Source organism: Ascaphus truei, unplaced genomic scaffold (genome assembly GCF_040206685.1).
Source record: "Ascaphus truei isolate aAscTru1 unplaced genomic scaffold, aAscTru1.hap1 HAP1_SCAFFOLD_582, whole genome shotgun sequence".
In the NCBI taxonomy this organism is placed as follows: Eukaryota; Metazoa; Chordata; class Amphibia; order Anura; family Ascaphidae; genus Ascaphus; species Ascaphus truei.
Window position 1 is genome coordinate 24,852 of NW_027456914.1, and position 15,342 is coordinate 40,193.

General features: G+C 43.5%; 2 long non-coding RNA genes across 2 annotated transcripts; both read left to right on the top strand.

Annotated features, from left to right (window-relative positions):
- The first annotated feature begins 2,210 nt into the window (after positions 1 to 2,210).
- LOC142485392 (uncharacterized) lies at positions 2,211 to 6,345 on the top strand. The gene is made up of 4 exons (XR_012798446.1): positions 2,211 to 2,356; positions 3,375 to 3,470; positions 4,915 to 5,018; positions 6,240 to 6,345. It is a non-coding gene; the product is annotated as an uncharacterized LOC142485392 (long non-coding RNA).
- Positions 6,346 to 8,717: 2,372 nt separating this feature from the next.
- LOC142485391 (uncharacterized) lies at positions 8,718 to 12,860 on the top strand. Its single transcript, XR_012798445.1, has 4 exons — positions 8,718 to 8,861; positions 9,882 to 9,977; positions 11,420 to 11,523; positions 12,755 to 12,860. It is a non-coding gene; the product is annotated as an uncharacterized LOC142485391 (long non-coding RNA).
- The last annotated feature ends 2,482 nt before the right edge of the window (positions 12,861 to 15,342 follow it).

Consider the following 15,342-nt stretch of genomic DNA (forward strand, 5'->3'; position numbering starts at 1 on the left):
TGTAACCTCTCTCTTGTTCTTTCTGCTTGCTGTTTCCTCACTCCTCTGTTAAACTTTTCTAATTTCTCTAACTTCCACACTCCTGCTTTTATCCACATGTTCTCCTCTTTCCTTCCCCTACCTTTGCATGTGTCTACACACTGCACCATTTGTACAGACCTCTATTGCAGCTATTTCTGCACTGCTCAACGAAAAGCACTCTTTAATATCCTATTCTCTGTGCCCCCTCTCTCTGCGCCCCCTCTTTTGGCGCCTCCTCTCTCTGCGCCCCCTCTCTCTGCGCCTATCTGTCTCATTCTCTCTACGTCCCTCTCTCTCTACATAGAGCTATCTCTGTCTCTCTCTACACCTATCTCTGTGTCTCCTTCTATGTTTGCTGATGTGTGGGATATCTCTTATAATCTTGAACCTGCTCATATACACATCGGGCCTCCCTGCCTCTGCCTCCCTGCTAAGAGTGTTAACCTATCTAATGTAATCCACATTCCTTTCCTTACTTTTCTCTTCCCTTCTCCTATGCCATCTGGAATGTCCGTTCTCTGACTAACAAGGCTCTAGTTGTACATGACCTCTTCTGCTCTCATCATTCACAATCAGTCATTCCCCTCACCCCATCTTACCTGTCCCACTGATTTGCCTCTGCTTAATTAAACTCTCCTCTGACATCTACTCTAACCTCTCTCTCTCTTTCCGCTTAAACTAACAATCTTATTAACTCTTACAATGCTATCCTCCTATCTATATGCCCCCTCTAGGCTCTGACACACTTGTCCCTCTAGCCCACACCCTTGGCTAAATTCCCAAACATGTTCATCACACTTCCACTCGCTGTTCTTAATGCCTATGAAGGAAATCACACAATTGATATTTGATTTTTCTACAGTAAAAATGTCTCCAGTCCTGTATAAAGCTGCTCTCTGGGGCCAAACCACACTACTTTTTTTTCACATTCATCAACACTCAAATTTAATTTACGCTGTCTTTTTTTCCCTGTATTTGACTCCCTCCACTAACCTTCTCCTCACACTTGCCATCCTTCCTTCACTTCTCCTCAAGCATTTGACTACTTCAGAGGCAAGGTGGATGCCACCCACAAGGAGATTCCTTCTGTCCCTTCCCCCTTCTCTCCTTCTACCTAATTCTCCTTCTGCATTTGACTCCTTTTCTTCTCTTACAGAGCTGGAAGCTAATCATCTTCTCTTCTCCCTCTACCACATGCCCTCTAGATCGTATCCCCTCACACCTTACTGCATCTCTTAGTCCCCACTCTCACCCACATCTTCAATTCCTCCCTATTCTCTGGCTCTTTACCCTCTTACTTTAAGCCTGTAGTGGTCACCCTTTTCTCAGAAACAACCTACACCCTATGTGCCTTACTAACTACCGCCCTGTATCCCTCCTGCTGTTTGTCTCCTAATTGCTAGAATGTCAACATTCTTAAATCACATTCCCTCCTGGATCCTTTACAACCTGCCTTTCGTACAGCTCGTTCTACAGACTGTGCTTAAAGCAAATTCCCAAGGTCACTTTTCCCTACTAATCCTACTTGATCTATCTGCTGCGTTTGATGCTCTCAATCACTCTCCTCCTTCATATTCTAAACTCTCTCTTGGTATCCGTAACACAGTTCTATCCTGGTTTTCATCATAACTTTCCTGTCACACATTCTCCATCTCTGTTGCTAACATGTCTTCGTCTTCTATTGATCTGTCTGTGGGTATACATCAGGGCTCTGTTCTGAGATCTCTCTTTCTCTCTACATACTATCATTTGGTGACCTCATCAACTCTTTGTGACAATCCTATAAATAACAAATACAAATATCAGGTCATGGGAATAAGTGATTTGGACATAAAAGTAACATTTCGGAAGTGTGGACAACTAATACATCTTGTAGATTGCCTTTACAGTGTGATGTCATTGATTCAGTAGATTGTGTGCAGACCAGGACTGCAGTACAGTGTCACTCACATGGATGACTTGCGTGGTAGAAGCTCAAGAACAAGGATGTCAAACTCCAGTCCTCGAGGGCAGCAAACAGGCCAGGTTTTCAGGATATCCCTACTGAAAACCTGGCCTGTTTGGGACCCTCGAGGACTGGAGTTTGACATGCATGCTCTAGAAGGAGCACAGCTGTGGGTGGGAGGTGGATTTGCTTTGCATCAAATGGTTTGGAGCAAGGTTTATTGTATGTATTATCATAATAACAATGCAATGCTTAACTTTTATTTCAGGAGGGATGACTGCAGAACAGAAGTGAATATTGAAGCCATGTGTTCCTTTTCTTGCAAAAGAGAAAATTTGAAGGACAGTTGAAGAGAAGGAAAATTACTACACAGAGACAGATAAGCAATGTGTATATTTCTCATTTACCATTTAGTATTTGTCGTTTTATTGACTCCACACAATCCGGCTGCTACGGGTTTCACATTGAATATTTTCATCTCTACTCTACCCCTTCCTGTGATCTGAACCATGCAAGTTTTCGTTGATTCAATACATCATGAGTAGAGGGTGGCTACAGTATGAAGTAAAGACCCAAGGACCACATCTACTACCATTCATAACAAGAACATGTGCAGTAGCGCACAGCTGCAGTTCTATGTGATTGTTATGAAAGGTTGAGGTGGTTCAATTCTATGAATCTGGAGTGGGATGGATCCTGTTTGCATCATATGGTTTCATCTAGGCCAGTAGATTATATAACTCTCAGTACAGGTTACACATGGCATCAGTATTAGTGATTTAAAGAGGAGGAAAGCTTCAATGTGGAGAACAAAGCCAAGTAATGTTGAAGTTACTCCTTTTACCATTTACTTGGTCAGTCTGTACTGTCTACTCTCCACACAGCTGCTAAGGATCTTCCATTTTAAATACTTTCACCTCCTATTCTGCACTGCTTTGCTGCCCATTATTCAGAGATGCGTTCCAGTCATGTTTAGCACTCTGAATCTCTCTGCAGTCATTGGTTCAGCACATCATGGGTAGAGCATGGCTACAGATACAGCAAGCTATTATTATTTTACCGGCTGATCACCCATAATATTGCATTAAAACATAGAATATCACTTAATTTCCAAAAGATTCAGTGATGCTGATAATGCAGAATCTCACAACATTTCCCATCATAATGCCATAATGCACAAGTGGGAGAAATAATCCTTGCTATATCTGTACATTGTGTGACGTATTACCTCAATGACCAATGAGAGCAAGTACATCTTCTGTATAGAGCGGCTGTGTTATGATGCAGTTATTGATCATCATTGACATAATCACAAGAATCTTATGCAAAGGGAAATTGTCCGCAGCGAAGTGAGATTTCAGCCCCCAAACGTCTGTAATATTAATGCAATGTCTTACTTTTGTTGCAGTGAACACTGAAGAGACGGATCTACTACAACACTGTACAGGATGAGCATACGCTACAAGCAGCAAAATGATCTTGCAGTTGACAGTATGTTGTTCTGGTAATGTGCACAATTATTATTTATGGGCTACACACCACAGTGCTGGACATATTCTGTTAACTTCAACTCTACTCCTAACATGGAGATGTCTTCCTGGTGTTACTGATTCAGTACATCATATGCACAGTGTGGTTATGATATGATGGATTGATTTAATGAACCCACCAACCAATGATGACATCTGCATCATCTTCTGTAAAGTGCAGCTACAGCATGATATTATCAGCATTTGGTGCGGTATAATCAGAGGTATCTATGTGCTTTTGTGCCTGTTTTAAGTCCTCCAGCTTAACGCCCCTACACCTCCCACTATACAGGCATACTTACTTATGCATACACTGACATCTGGCATACCTACACACACCCCAGGGCCACTTCCTTCCCCTGATGTCAGGGAGAGGATGGGCATGCAGAGTGCAGTAAGTCTCCACGTTACTCTGGCCAACAGTCTTGGCCTACCCCCAGCATCTGTCACCCACAACATCTGTTCCCTCCTTGTAAAGTGCTGAACTATCTCACCTGGGTCAGTGCTATAGCTGATCACAGTGCCCGATCAGGATGTCACTGTGACAGGCAGCAGTGCAGATTGGCTGGTCAATCAATGCAGTGCCGCAACATATGCACTAAATGAGATTTCCGTGCCCCCAGTCAGGTTACTCCCTGGGCAGTGACCCTGCTCACACCCTCCCCTAGTTCCACCTCTGATCACAATTATCTCTCTTGGAGAGTGTAGCAAATTGGAGTTGGGGGAATCTCACCTCTGCCATGCATGGTCACAATCTGGGCACAGGACCCAAATAGTGGGCAATGTGGCACTTCTTACAGTAGAGAATAAGTAACTTTATTCTTTACTTGTGTATTAAGGACCTTATTTGCATTAAATTCAGTCCACATGGGACCAAGACTTTCTGGCTTACTGAACAAAGTGGAATTGTTTCATAGAGGGTGGAGAATTGTATTTTATCTGAAATTACCCCCTCTGCACAAAATACAAACAATTATACCCATACAAGTACCTTGTGGAAGTTGTTGCCCTCTATCTTCCTGTGGTCTCTCCCTGTTTCTCACCGTGCCTCCTCCCATTTCCTTGCACCTCTGCGTCTCCGCATATATCCCTATACTCAGAGCCGGCTCCGGTCAGTGACATGGGATGCCCAAATATGAGCATACCCATATATGGGCATCCATGCCACTGACCGGAGCCCGCTCTGTTGCGGATATGGAGAGAGACTGGGAGATTTACATCCCCTTATAATTCATATGGTGCATAGTACCGGCACGTATTGTTTTACCGGTACTGTGTACCTTCCTACTTTCACACTGGTACAGTATATGCTGCAGTGGGACTGAGAGGGATATATTGGTAACACATAGTCATTGTTGGGGGAATTCAATCCATTTTGAAAATAGTAATAAAATGTTTTTTACTTTTCTTTTTTTTCAGTAATGAAGAATGAAACATTTCTGTTAAAATTGAATTGGAGGTGAACTGGATTCATCATCAACTCTGCACCAGTGTGAATTGATGTTCTTTAATGTTCTGATAAGGTACATGCAACATCTCTTCCTCAACCCCTGCACCACTCTCTGCCTCTTGCCTCTCTCTCTCCACCTCCCTGCTAAGCGTATTAACCCATCTAATGTAATCCACATTCCATGTCTCACTTTACTCTTCACTTCTCACGTGCCCTCTGGAATGACTGCTCTCTGACTAACAAGGTCTATTTGTACATGACCTCTTCTGCTCTCATCATCCACCACCTCTCATTCCCCTCACCCCTGTCCTACTCGATACCTCAGCTTAATTGAACTCTCTCCTCTGACATCTACCCTTATCTCTAACCTCTCCTCACTTTCTGCTTAAACTAACTATCTTGTTAACTTTTACAATGCTATCATCTCCTCCTCCTCCTCCCTCCTCCATCATATATATGCCCCTTCTAGGCTCTGACACACTCATCCCTCTAAGGCCATGATTATCATGGGCACATGCTTGGTCGTCCACAGTGCGTGCGAGCGATGCAGAGCCGCCTCGGACCTCAGTGCAGGGATTGCTGCATACCCCCAGCATCTGTCACCCACAAACAATACACACACTAATACTCCCCACAATACACACTATAATACCTCCTCAATACTAATCTCCCCAATAATATTATAGCTCCAAACACAATATACACAACACCCTTACACAAGATACACAATCTAGTACTCTCCTCTGCACCTCTACACACAATATAATACTCCCACACACACAATATACACACTACCCTCCTACCCCCATAAAATACAACCAATAATACACACACACTTTGTGGATGTTGGGACCAGCTCCCGGCATGCACCAGTGAAAGAGAGAGGCCCGCAGAAGCTCGGAAGAACTCCCTCCATCCGTGCCTTCCTCCGTTTCACATCTTCTCCCTGTCTCTCTCCCTCCCTTTCCTTGCATCTCCCTGCGTCTTTACGTATACCCAGTCAGTGACGGCTCTGGTCACGTGATGCCTTAATATGGGCTTATCCATATATGTTCATCCACGTCACTAATGTGATGCCCGCACTGTTGCGGAGCTGGTACTTACGACGGGCACTTATTGTTTTATCAGTACTGCGTACCTGACTCTACCGGCCTACTTTCAACACTAGTACAATATGTGCTTCACTACGAGTGAGTGGGGAATATTGGCATCACACAGTCACTGTTGAATATGCCATTCAATCCATTTTGAAAATAGTAATGCAATGTGGTTTTGTTTTGTTTGCTTTTTGCAGTAATGAAGAATGGAAAAGTTATATTAAAATTAAATTGGAGGGGGACTAGATTCAGCATTTCATCATGAACTCTGCACTTGTGAGAATTTAACTTCTTGAATACCCTGACAGGTACACGCAACATTAAGACTATAATCTGCTGTGCAAGCTTTCGTGCTATACCTCCCCCTCAGGTTTTGATTTATACATTTGCTCCCTCAATTCATGTCCTCTAATATTTGAAAGCTCTCTCCTAGCATTTTCTCTTTACCACAGAACGTCATCCCAATGTAACCTCTCTCTTGTTCTTTCTGCTTGCTGTTTCCTCACTCCTCTGTTAAACTTTTCTAATTTCTCTAACTTCCACACTCCTGCTTTTATCCACATGTTCTCCTCTTTCCTTCCCCTACCTTTGCATGTGTCTACACACTGCACCATTTGTACAGACCTCTATTGCAGCTATTTCTGCACTGCTCAATGAAAAGCACTCTTTAATATCCTATTCTCTGTGCCCCCTCTCTCTGCGCCCCCTCTTTTGGCGCCTCCTCTCTCTGCGCCCCCTCTCTCTGCGCCTATCTGTCTCATTCTCTCTACGTCCCTCTCTCTCTACATAGAGCTATCTCTGTCTCTCTCTACACCTATCTCTGTGTCTCCTTCTATGTTTGCTGATGTGTGGGATATCTCTTATAATCTTGAACCTGCTCATATACACATCGGGCCTCCCTGCCTCTGCCTCCCTGCTAAGAGTGTTAACCTATCTAATGTAATCCACATTCCTTTCCTTACTTTTCTCTTCCCTTCTCCTATGCCATCTGGAATGCCCGTTCTCTGACTAACAAGGCTCTAGTTGTACATGACCTCTTCTGCTCTCATCATTCACAATCAGTCATTCCCCTCACCCCATCTTACCTGTCCCACTGATTTTCCTCTGCTTAATTAAACTCTCCTCTGACATCTACTCTAACCTCTCTCTCTCTTTCCGCTTAAACTAACAATCTTATTAACTCTTACAATGCTATCCTCCTATCTATATGCCCCCTCTAGGCTCTGACACACTTGTCCCTCTAGCCCACACCCTTGGCTAAATTCCCAAACATGTTCATCACACTTCCACTCGCTGTTCTTAATGCCTATGAAGGAAATCACACAATTGATATTTGATTTTTCTACAGTAAAAATGTCTCCAGTCCTGTATAAAGCTGCTCTCTGGGGCCAAACCACACTACTTTTTTTTCACATTCATCAACACTCAAATTTAATTTACGCTGTCTTTTTTTCCCTGTATTTGACTCCCTCCACTAACCTTCTCCTCACACTTGCCATCCTTCCTTCACTTCTCCTCAAGCATTTGACTACTTCAGAGGCAAGGTGGATGCCACCCACAAGGAGATTCCTTCTGTCCCTTCCCCCTTCTCTCCTTCTACCTAATTCTCCTTCTGCATTTGACTCCTTTTCTTCTCTTACAGAGCTGGAAGCTAATCATCTTCTCTTCTCCCTCTACCACATGCCCTCTAGATCGTATCCCCTCACACCTTACTGCATCTCTTAGTCCCCACTCTCACCCACATCTTCAATTCCTCCCTATTCTCTGGCTCTTTACCCTCTTACTTTAAGCCTGTAGTGGTCACCCTTTTCTCAGAAACAACCTACACCCTATGTGCCTTACTAACTACCGCCCTGTATCCCTCCTGCTGTTTGTCTCCTAATTGCTAGAATGTCCACATTCTTAAATCACATGCCCTCCTGGATCCTTTACAACCTGCCTTTCGTACAGCTCGTTCTACAGACTGTGCTTAAAGCAAATTCCCAAGGTCACTTTTCCCTACTAATCCTACTTGATCTATCTGCTGCGTTTGATGCTCTCAATCACTCTCCTCCTTCATATTCTAAACTCTCTCTTGGTATCCGTAACACAGTTCTATCCTGGTTTTCATCATAACTTTCCTGTCACACATTCTCCATCTCTGTTGCTAACATGTCTTCGTCTTCTATTGATCTGTCTGTGGGTATACATCAGGGCTCTGTTCTGAGATCTCTCTTTCTCTCTACATACTATCATTTGGTGACCTCATCAACTCTTTGTGACAATCCTATAAATAACAAATACAAATATCAGGTCATGGGAATAAGTGATTTGGACATAAAAGTAACATTTCGGAAGTGTGGACAACTAATACATCTTGTAGATTGCCTTTACAGTGTGATGTCATTGATTCAGTAGATTGTGTGCAGACCAGGACTGCAGTACAGTGTCACTCACATGGATGACTTGCGTGGTAGAAGCTCAAGAACAAGGATGTCAAACTCCAGTCCTCGAGGGCAGCAAACAGGCCAGGTTTTCAGGATATCCCTACTGAAAACCTGGCCTGTTTGGGACCCTCGAGGACTGGAGTTTGACATGCATGCTCTAGAAGGAGCACCGCTGTGGGTGGGAGGTGGATTTGCTTTGCATCAAATGGTTTGGAGCAAGGTTTATTGTATGTATTATCATAATAACAATGCAATGCTTAACTTTTATTTCAGGAGGGATGACTGCAGAACAGAAGTGAATATTGAAGCCATGTGTTCCTTTTCTTGCAAAAGAGAAAATTTGAAGGACAGTTGAAGAGAAGGAAAATTACTACACAGAGACAGATAAGCAATGTGTATATTTCTCATTTACCATTTAGTATTTGTCGTTTTATTGACTCCACACAATCCGGCTGCTACGGGTTTCACATTGAATATTTTCATCTCTACTCTACCCCTTCCTGTGATCTGAACCATGCAAGTTTTCGTTGATTCAATACATCATGAGTAGAGGGTGGCTACAGTATGAAGTAAAGACCCAAGGACCACATCTACTACCATTCATAACAAGAACATGTGCAGTAGCGCACAGCTGCAGTTCTATGTGATTGTTATGAAAGGTTGAGGTGGTTCAATTCTATGAATCTGGAGTGGGATGGATCCTGTTTGCATCATATGGTTTCATCTAGGCCAGTAGATTATATAACTCTCAGTACAGGTTACACATGGCATCAGTATTAGTGATTTAAAGAGGAGGAAAGCTTCAATGTGGAGAACAAAGCCAAGTAATGTTGAAGTTACTCCTTTTACCATTTACTTGGTCAGTCTGTACTGTCTACTCTCCACACAGCTGCTAAGGATCTTCCATTTTAAATACTTTCACCTCCTATTCTGCACTGCTTTGCTGCCCATTATTCAGAGATGCGTTCCAGTCATGTTTAGCACTCTGAATCTCTCTGCAGTCATTGGTTCAGCACATCATGGGTAGAGCATGGCTACAGATACAGCAAGCTATTATTATTTTACCGGCTGATCACCCATAATATTGCATTAAAACATAGAATATCACTTAATTTCCAAAAGATTCAGTGATGCTGATAATGCAGAATCTCACAACATTTCCCATCATAATGCCATAATGCACAAGTGGGAGAAATAATCCTTGCTATATCTGTACATTGTGTGACGTATTACCTCCATGACCAATGAGAGCAAGTACATCTTCTGTATAGAGCGGCTGTGTTATGATGCAGTTATTGATCATCATTGACATAATCACAAGAATCTTATGCAAAGGGAAATTGTCCGCAGCGAAGTGAGATTTCAGCCCCCAAACGTCTGTAATATTAATGCAATGTCTTACTTTTGTTGCAGTGAACACTGAAGAGACGGATCTACTACAACACTGTACAGGATGAGCATACGCTACAAGCAGCAAAATGATCTTGCAGTTGACAGTATGTTGTTCTGGTAATGTGCACAATTATTATTTATGGGCTACACACCACAGTGCTGGACATATTCTGTTAACTTCAACTCTACTCCTAACATGGAGATGTCTTCCTGGTGTTACTGATTCAGTACATCATATGCACAGTGTGGTTATGATATGATGGATTGATTTAATGAACCCACCAACCAATGATGACATCTGCATCATCTTCTGTAAAGTGCAGCTACAGCATGATATTATCAGCATTTGGTGCGGTATAATCAGAGGTATCTATGTGCTTTTGTGCCTGTTTTAAGTCCTCCAGCTTAACGCCCCTACACCTCCCACTACACAGGCATACTTACTTATGCATACACTGACATCTGGCATACCTACACACACCCCAGGGCCACTTCCTTCCCCTGATGTCAGGGAGAGGATGGGCATGCAGAGTGCAGTAAGTCTCCACGTTACTCTGGCCAACAGTCTTGGCCTACCTCCAGCATCTGTCACCCACAACATCTGTTCCCTCCTTGTAAAGTGCTGAACTATCTCACCTGGGTCAGTGCTATAGCTGATCACAGTGCCCGATCAGGATGTCACTGTGACAGGCAGCAGTGCAGATTGACCGGTCAATCAATGCAGTGCCGCAACATATGCACTAAATGAGATTTCCGTGCCCCCAGTCAGGTTACTCCCTGGGCAGTGACCCTGCTCACACCCTCCCCTAGTTCCACCTCTGATCACAATTATCTCTCTTGGAGAGTGTAGCAAATTGGAGTTGGGGGAATCTCACCTCTGCCATGCATGGTCACAATCTGGGCACAGGACCCAAATAGTGGGCAATGTCACTTCTTACAGTAGAGAATAAGTAACTTTATTCTTTACTTGTGTATTAAGGACCTTATTTGCATTAAATTCAGTCCACATGGGACCAAGACTTTCTGGCTTACTGAACAAAGTGGAATTGTTTCGTAGAGGGTGGAGAATTGTATTTTATCTGAAATTACCCCCTCTGCACAAAATACAAACAATTATACCCATACAAGTACCTTGTGGAAGTTGTTGCCCTCTATCTTCCTGTGGTCTCTCCCTGTTTCTCACCGTGCCTCCTCCCATTTCCTTGCACCTCTGCGTCTCCGCATATATCCCTATACTCAGAGCCGGCTCCGGTCAGTGACATGGGATGCCCAAATATGAGCATACCCATATATGGGCATCCATGCCACTGACCGGAGCCCGCTCTGTTGCGGATATGGAGAGAGACTGGGAGATTTACATCCCCTTATAATTCATATGGTGCATAGTACCGGCACGTATTGTTTTACCGGTACTGTGTACCTTCCTACTTTCACACTGGTACAGTATATGCTGCAGTGGGACTGAGAGGGATATATTGGTAACACATAGTCATTGTTGGGGGAATTCAATCCATTTTGAAAATAGTAATGAAATGTTTTTTACTTTTCTTTTTTTTCAGTAATGAAGAATGAAACATTTCTGTTAAAATTGAATTGGAGGTGAACTGGATTCATCATCAACTCTGCACCAGTGTGAATTGATGTTCTTTAATGTTCTGATAAGGTACATGCAACATCTCTTCCTCAACCCCTGCACCACTCTCTGCCTCTTGCCTCTCTCTCTCCACCTCCCTGCTAAGCGTATTAACCCATCTAATGTAATCCACATTCCATGTCTCACTTTACTCTTCACTTCTCACGTGCCCTCTGGAATGACTGCTCTCTGACTAACAAGGTCTATTTGTACATGACCTCTTCTGCTCTCATCATCCACCACCTCTCATTCCCCTCACCCCTGTCCTACTCGATACCTCAGCTTAATTGAACTCTCTCCTCTGACATCTACCCTTATCTCTAACCTCTCCTCACTTTCTGCTTAAACTAACTATCTTGTTAACTTTTACAATGCTATCATCTCCTCCTCCTCCCTCCTCCTCCTCCCTCCTCCATCATATATATGCCCCTTCTAGGCTCTGACACACTCATCCCTCTAAGGCCATGATTATCATGGGCACATGCTTGGTCATCCACAGTGTGTGCGAGCGATGCAGAGCCGCCTCGGACCTCAGTGCAGGGATTGCTGCATACCCCCAGCATCTGTCACCCACAAACAATACACACACTAATACTCCCCACAATACACACTATAATACCTCCTCAATACTAATCTCCCCAATAATATTATAGCTCCAAACACAATATACACAACACCCTTACACAAGATACACAATCTAGTACTCTCCTCTGCACCTCTACACACAATATAATACTCCCACACACACAATATACACACTACCCTCCTACCCCCATAAAATACAACCAATAATACACACACACTTTGTGGATGTTGGGACCAGCTCCCGGCATGCACCAGTGAAAGAGAGAGGCCCGCAGAAGCTCGGAAGAACTCCCTCCATCCGTGCCTTCCTCCGTTTCACATCTTCTCCCTGTCTCTCTCCCTCCCTTTCCTTGCATCTCCCTGCGTCTTTACGTATACCCAGTCAGTGACGGCTCTGGTCACGTGATGCCTTAATATGGGCTTATCCATATATGTTCATCCACGTCACTAATGTGATGCCCGCACTGTTGCGGAGCTGGTACTTACGACGGGCACTTATTGTTTTATCAGTACTGCGTACCTGACTCTACCGGCCTACTTTCAACACTAGTACAATATGTGCTTCACTACGAGTGAGTGGGGAATATTGGCATCACACAGTCACTGTTGAATATGCCATTCAATCCATTTTGAAAATAGTAATGCAATGTGGTTTTGTTTTGTTTGCTTTTTGCAGTAATGAAGAATGGAAAAGTTATATTAAAATTAAATTGGAGGGGGACTAGATTCAGCATTTCATCATGAACTCTGCACTTGTGAGAATTTAACTTCTTGAATACCCTGACAGGTACACGCAACATTAAGACTATAATCTGCTGTGCAAGCTTTCGTGCTATACCTCCCCCTCAGGTTTTGATTTATTCATTTGCTCCCTCAATTCATGTCCTCTAATATTTGAAAGCTCTCTCCTAGCATTTTCTCTTTACCACAGAACGTCATCCCAATGTAACCTCTCTCTTGTTCTTTCTGCTTGCTGTTTCCTCACTCCTCTGTTAAACTTTTCTAATTTCTCTAACTTCCACACTCCTGCTTTTATCCACATGTTCTCCTCTTTCCTTCCCCTACCTTTGCATGTGTCTACACACTGCACCATTTGTACAGACCTCTATTGCAGCTATTTCTGCACTGCTCAATGAAAAGCACTCTTTAATATCCTATTCTCTGTGCCCCCTCTCTCTGCGCCCCCTCTTTTGGCGCCTCCTCTCTCTGCGCCCCCTCTCTCTGCGCCTATCTGTCTCATTCTCTCTACGTCCCTCTCTCTCTACATAGAGCTATCTCTGTCTCTCTCTACACCTATCTCTGTGTCTCCTTCTATGTTTGCTGAAGTGTGGGATATCTCTTATAATCTTGAACCTGCTCATATACACATCGGGCCTCCCTGCCTCTGCCTCCCTGCTAAGAGTGTTAACCTATCTAATGTAATCCACATTCCTTTCCTTACTTTTCTCTTCCCTTCTCCTATGCCATCTGGAATGTCCGTTCTCTGACTAACAAGGCTCTAGTTGTACATGACCTCTTCTGCTCTCATCATTCACAATCAGTCATTCCCCTCACCCCATCTTACCTGTCCCACTGATTTGCCTCTGCTTAATTAAACTCTCCTCTGACATCTACTCTAACCTCTCTGCTCTCTCTCTCTTTCCGCTTAAACTAACAATCTTATTAACTCTTACAATGCTATCCTCCTATCTATATGCCCCCTCTAGGCTCTGACACACTTGTCCCTCTAGCCCACACCCTTGGCTAAATTCCCAAACATGTTCATCACACTTCCACTCGCTGTTCTTAATGCCTATGAAGGAAATCACACAATTGATATTTGATTTTTCTACAGTAAAAATGTCTCCAGTCCTGTATAAAGCTGCTCTCTGGGGCCAAACCACACTACTTTTTTTTCACATTCATCAACACTCAAATTTAATTTACGCTGTCTTTTTTTCCCTGTATTTGACTCCCTCCACTAACCTTCTCCTCACACTTGCCATCCTTCCTTCACTTCTCCTCAAGCATTTGACTACTTCAGAGGCAAGGTGGATGCCACCCACAAGGAGATTCCTTCTGTCCCTTCCCCCTTCTCTCCTTCTACCTAATTCTCCTTCTGCATTTGACTCCTTTTCTTCTCTTACAGAGCTGGAAGCTAATCATCTTCTCTTCTCCCTCTACCACATGCCCTCTAGATCGTATCCCCTCACACCTTACTGCATCTCTTAGTCCCCACTCTCACCCACATCTTCAATTCCTCCCTATTCTCTGGCTCTTTACCCTCTTACTTTAAGCCTGTAGTGGTCACCCTTTTCTCAGAAACAACCTACACCCTATGTGCCTTACTAACTACCGCCCTGTATCCCTCCTGCTGTTTGTCTCCTAATTGCTAGAATGTCCACATTCTTAAATCACATGCCCTCCTGGATCCTTTACAACCTGCCTTTCGTACAGCTCGTTCTACAGACTGTGCTTAAAGCAAATTCCCAAGGTCACTTTTCCCTACTAATCCTACTTGATCTATCTGCTGCGTTTGATGCTCTCAATCACTCTCCTCCTTCATATTCTAAACTCTCTCTTGGTATCCGTAACACAGTTCTATCCTGGTTTTCATCATAACTTTCCTGTCACACATTCTCCATCTCTGTTGCTAACATGTCTTCGTCTTCTATTGATCTGTCTGTGGGTATACATCAGGGCTCTGTTCTGAGATCTCTCTTTCTCTCTACATACTATCATTTGGTGACCTCATCAACTCTTTGTGACAATCCTATAAATAACAAATACAAATATCAGGTCATGGGAATAAGTGATTTGGACATAAAAGTAACATTTCGGAAGTGTGGACAACTAATACATCTTGTAGATTGCCTTTACAGTGTGATGTCATTGATTCAGTAGATTGTGTGCAGACCAGGACTGCAGTACAGTGTCACTCACATGGATGACTTGCGTGGTAGAAGCTCAAGAACAAGGATGTCAAACTCCAGTCCTCGAGGGCAGCAAACAGGCCAGGTTTTCAGGATATCCCTACTGAAAACCTGGCCTGTTTGGGACCCTCGAGGACTGGAGTTTGACATGCATGCTCTAGAAGGAGCACAGCTGTGGGTGGGAGGTGGATTTGCTTTGCATCAAATGGTTTGGAGCAAGGTTTATTGTATGTATTATCATAATAACAATGCAATGCTTAACTTTTATTTCAGGAGGGATGACTGCAGAACAGAAGTGAATATTGAAGCCATGTGTTCCTTTTCTTGCAAAAGAGAAAATTTGAAGGACAGT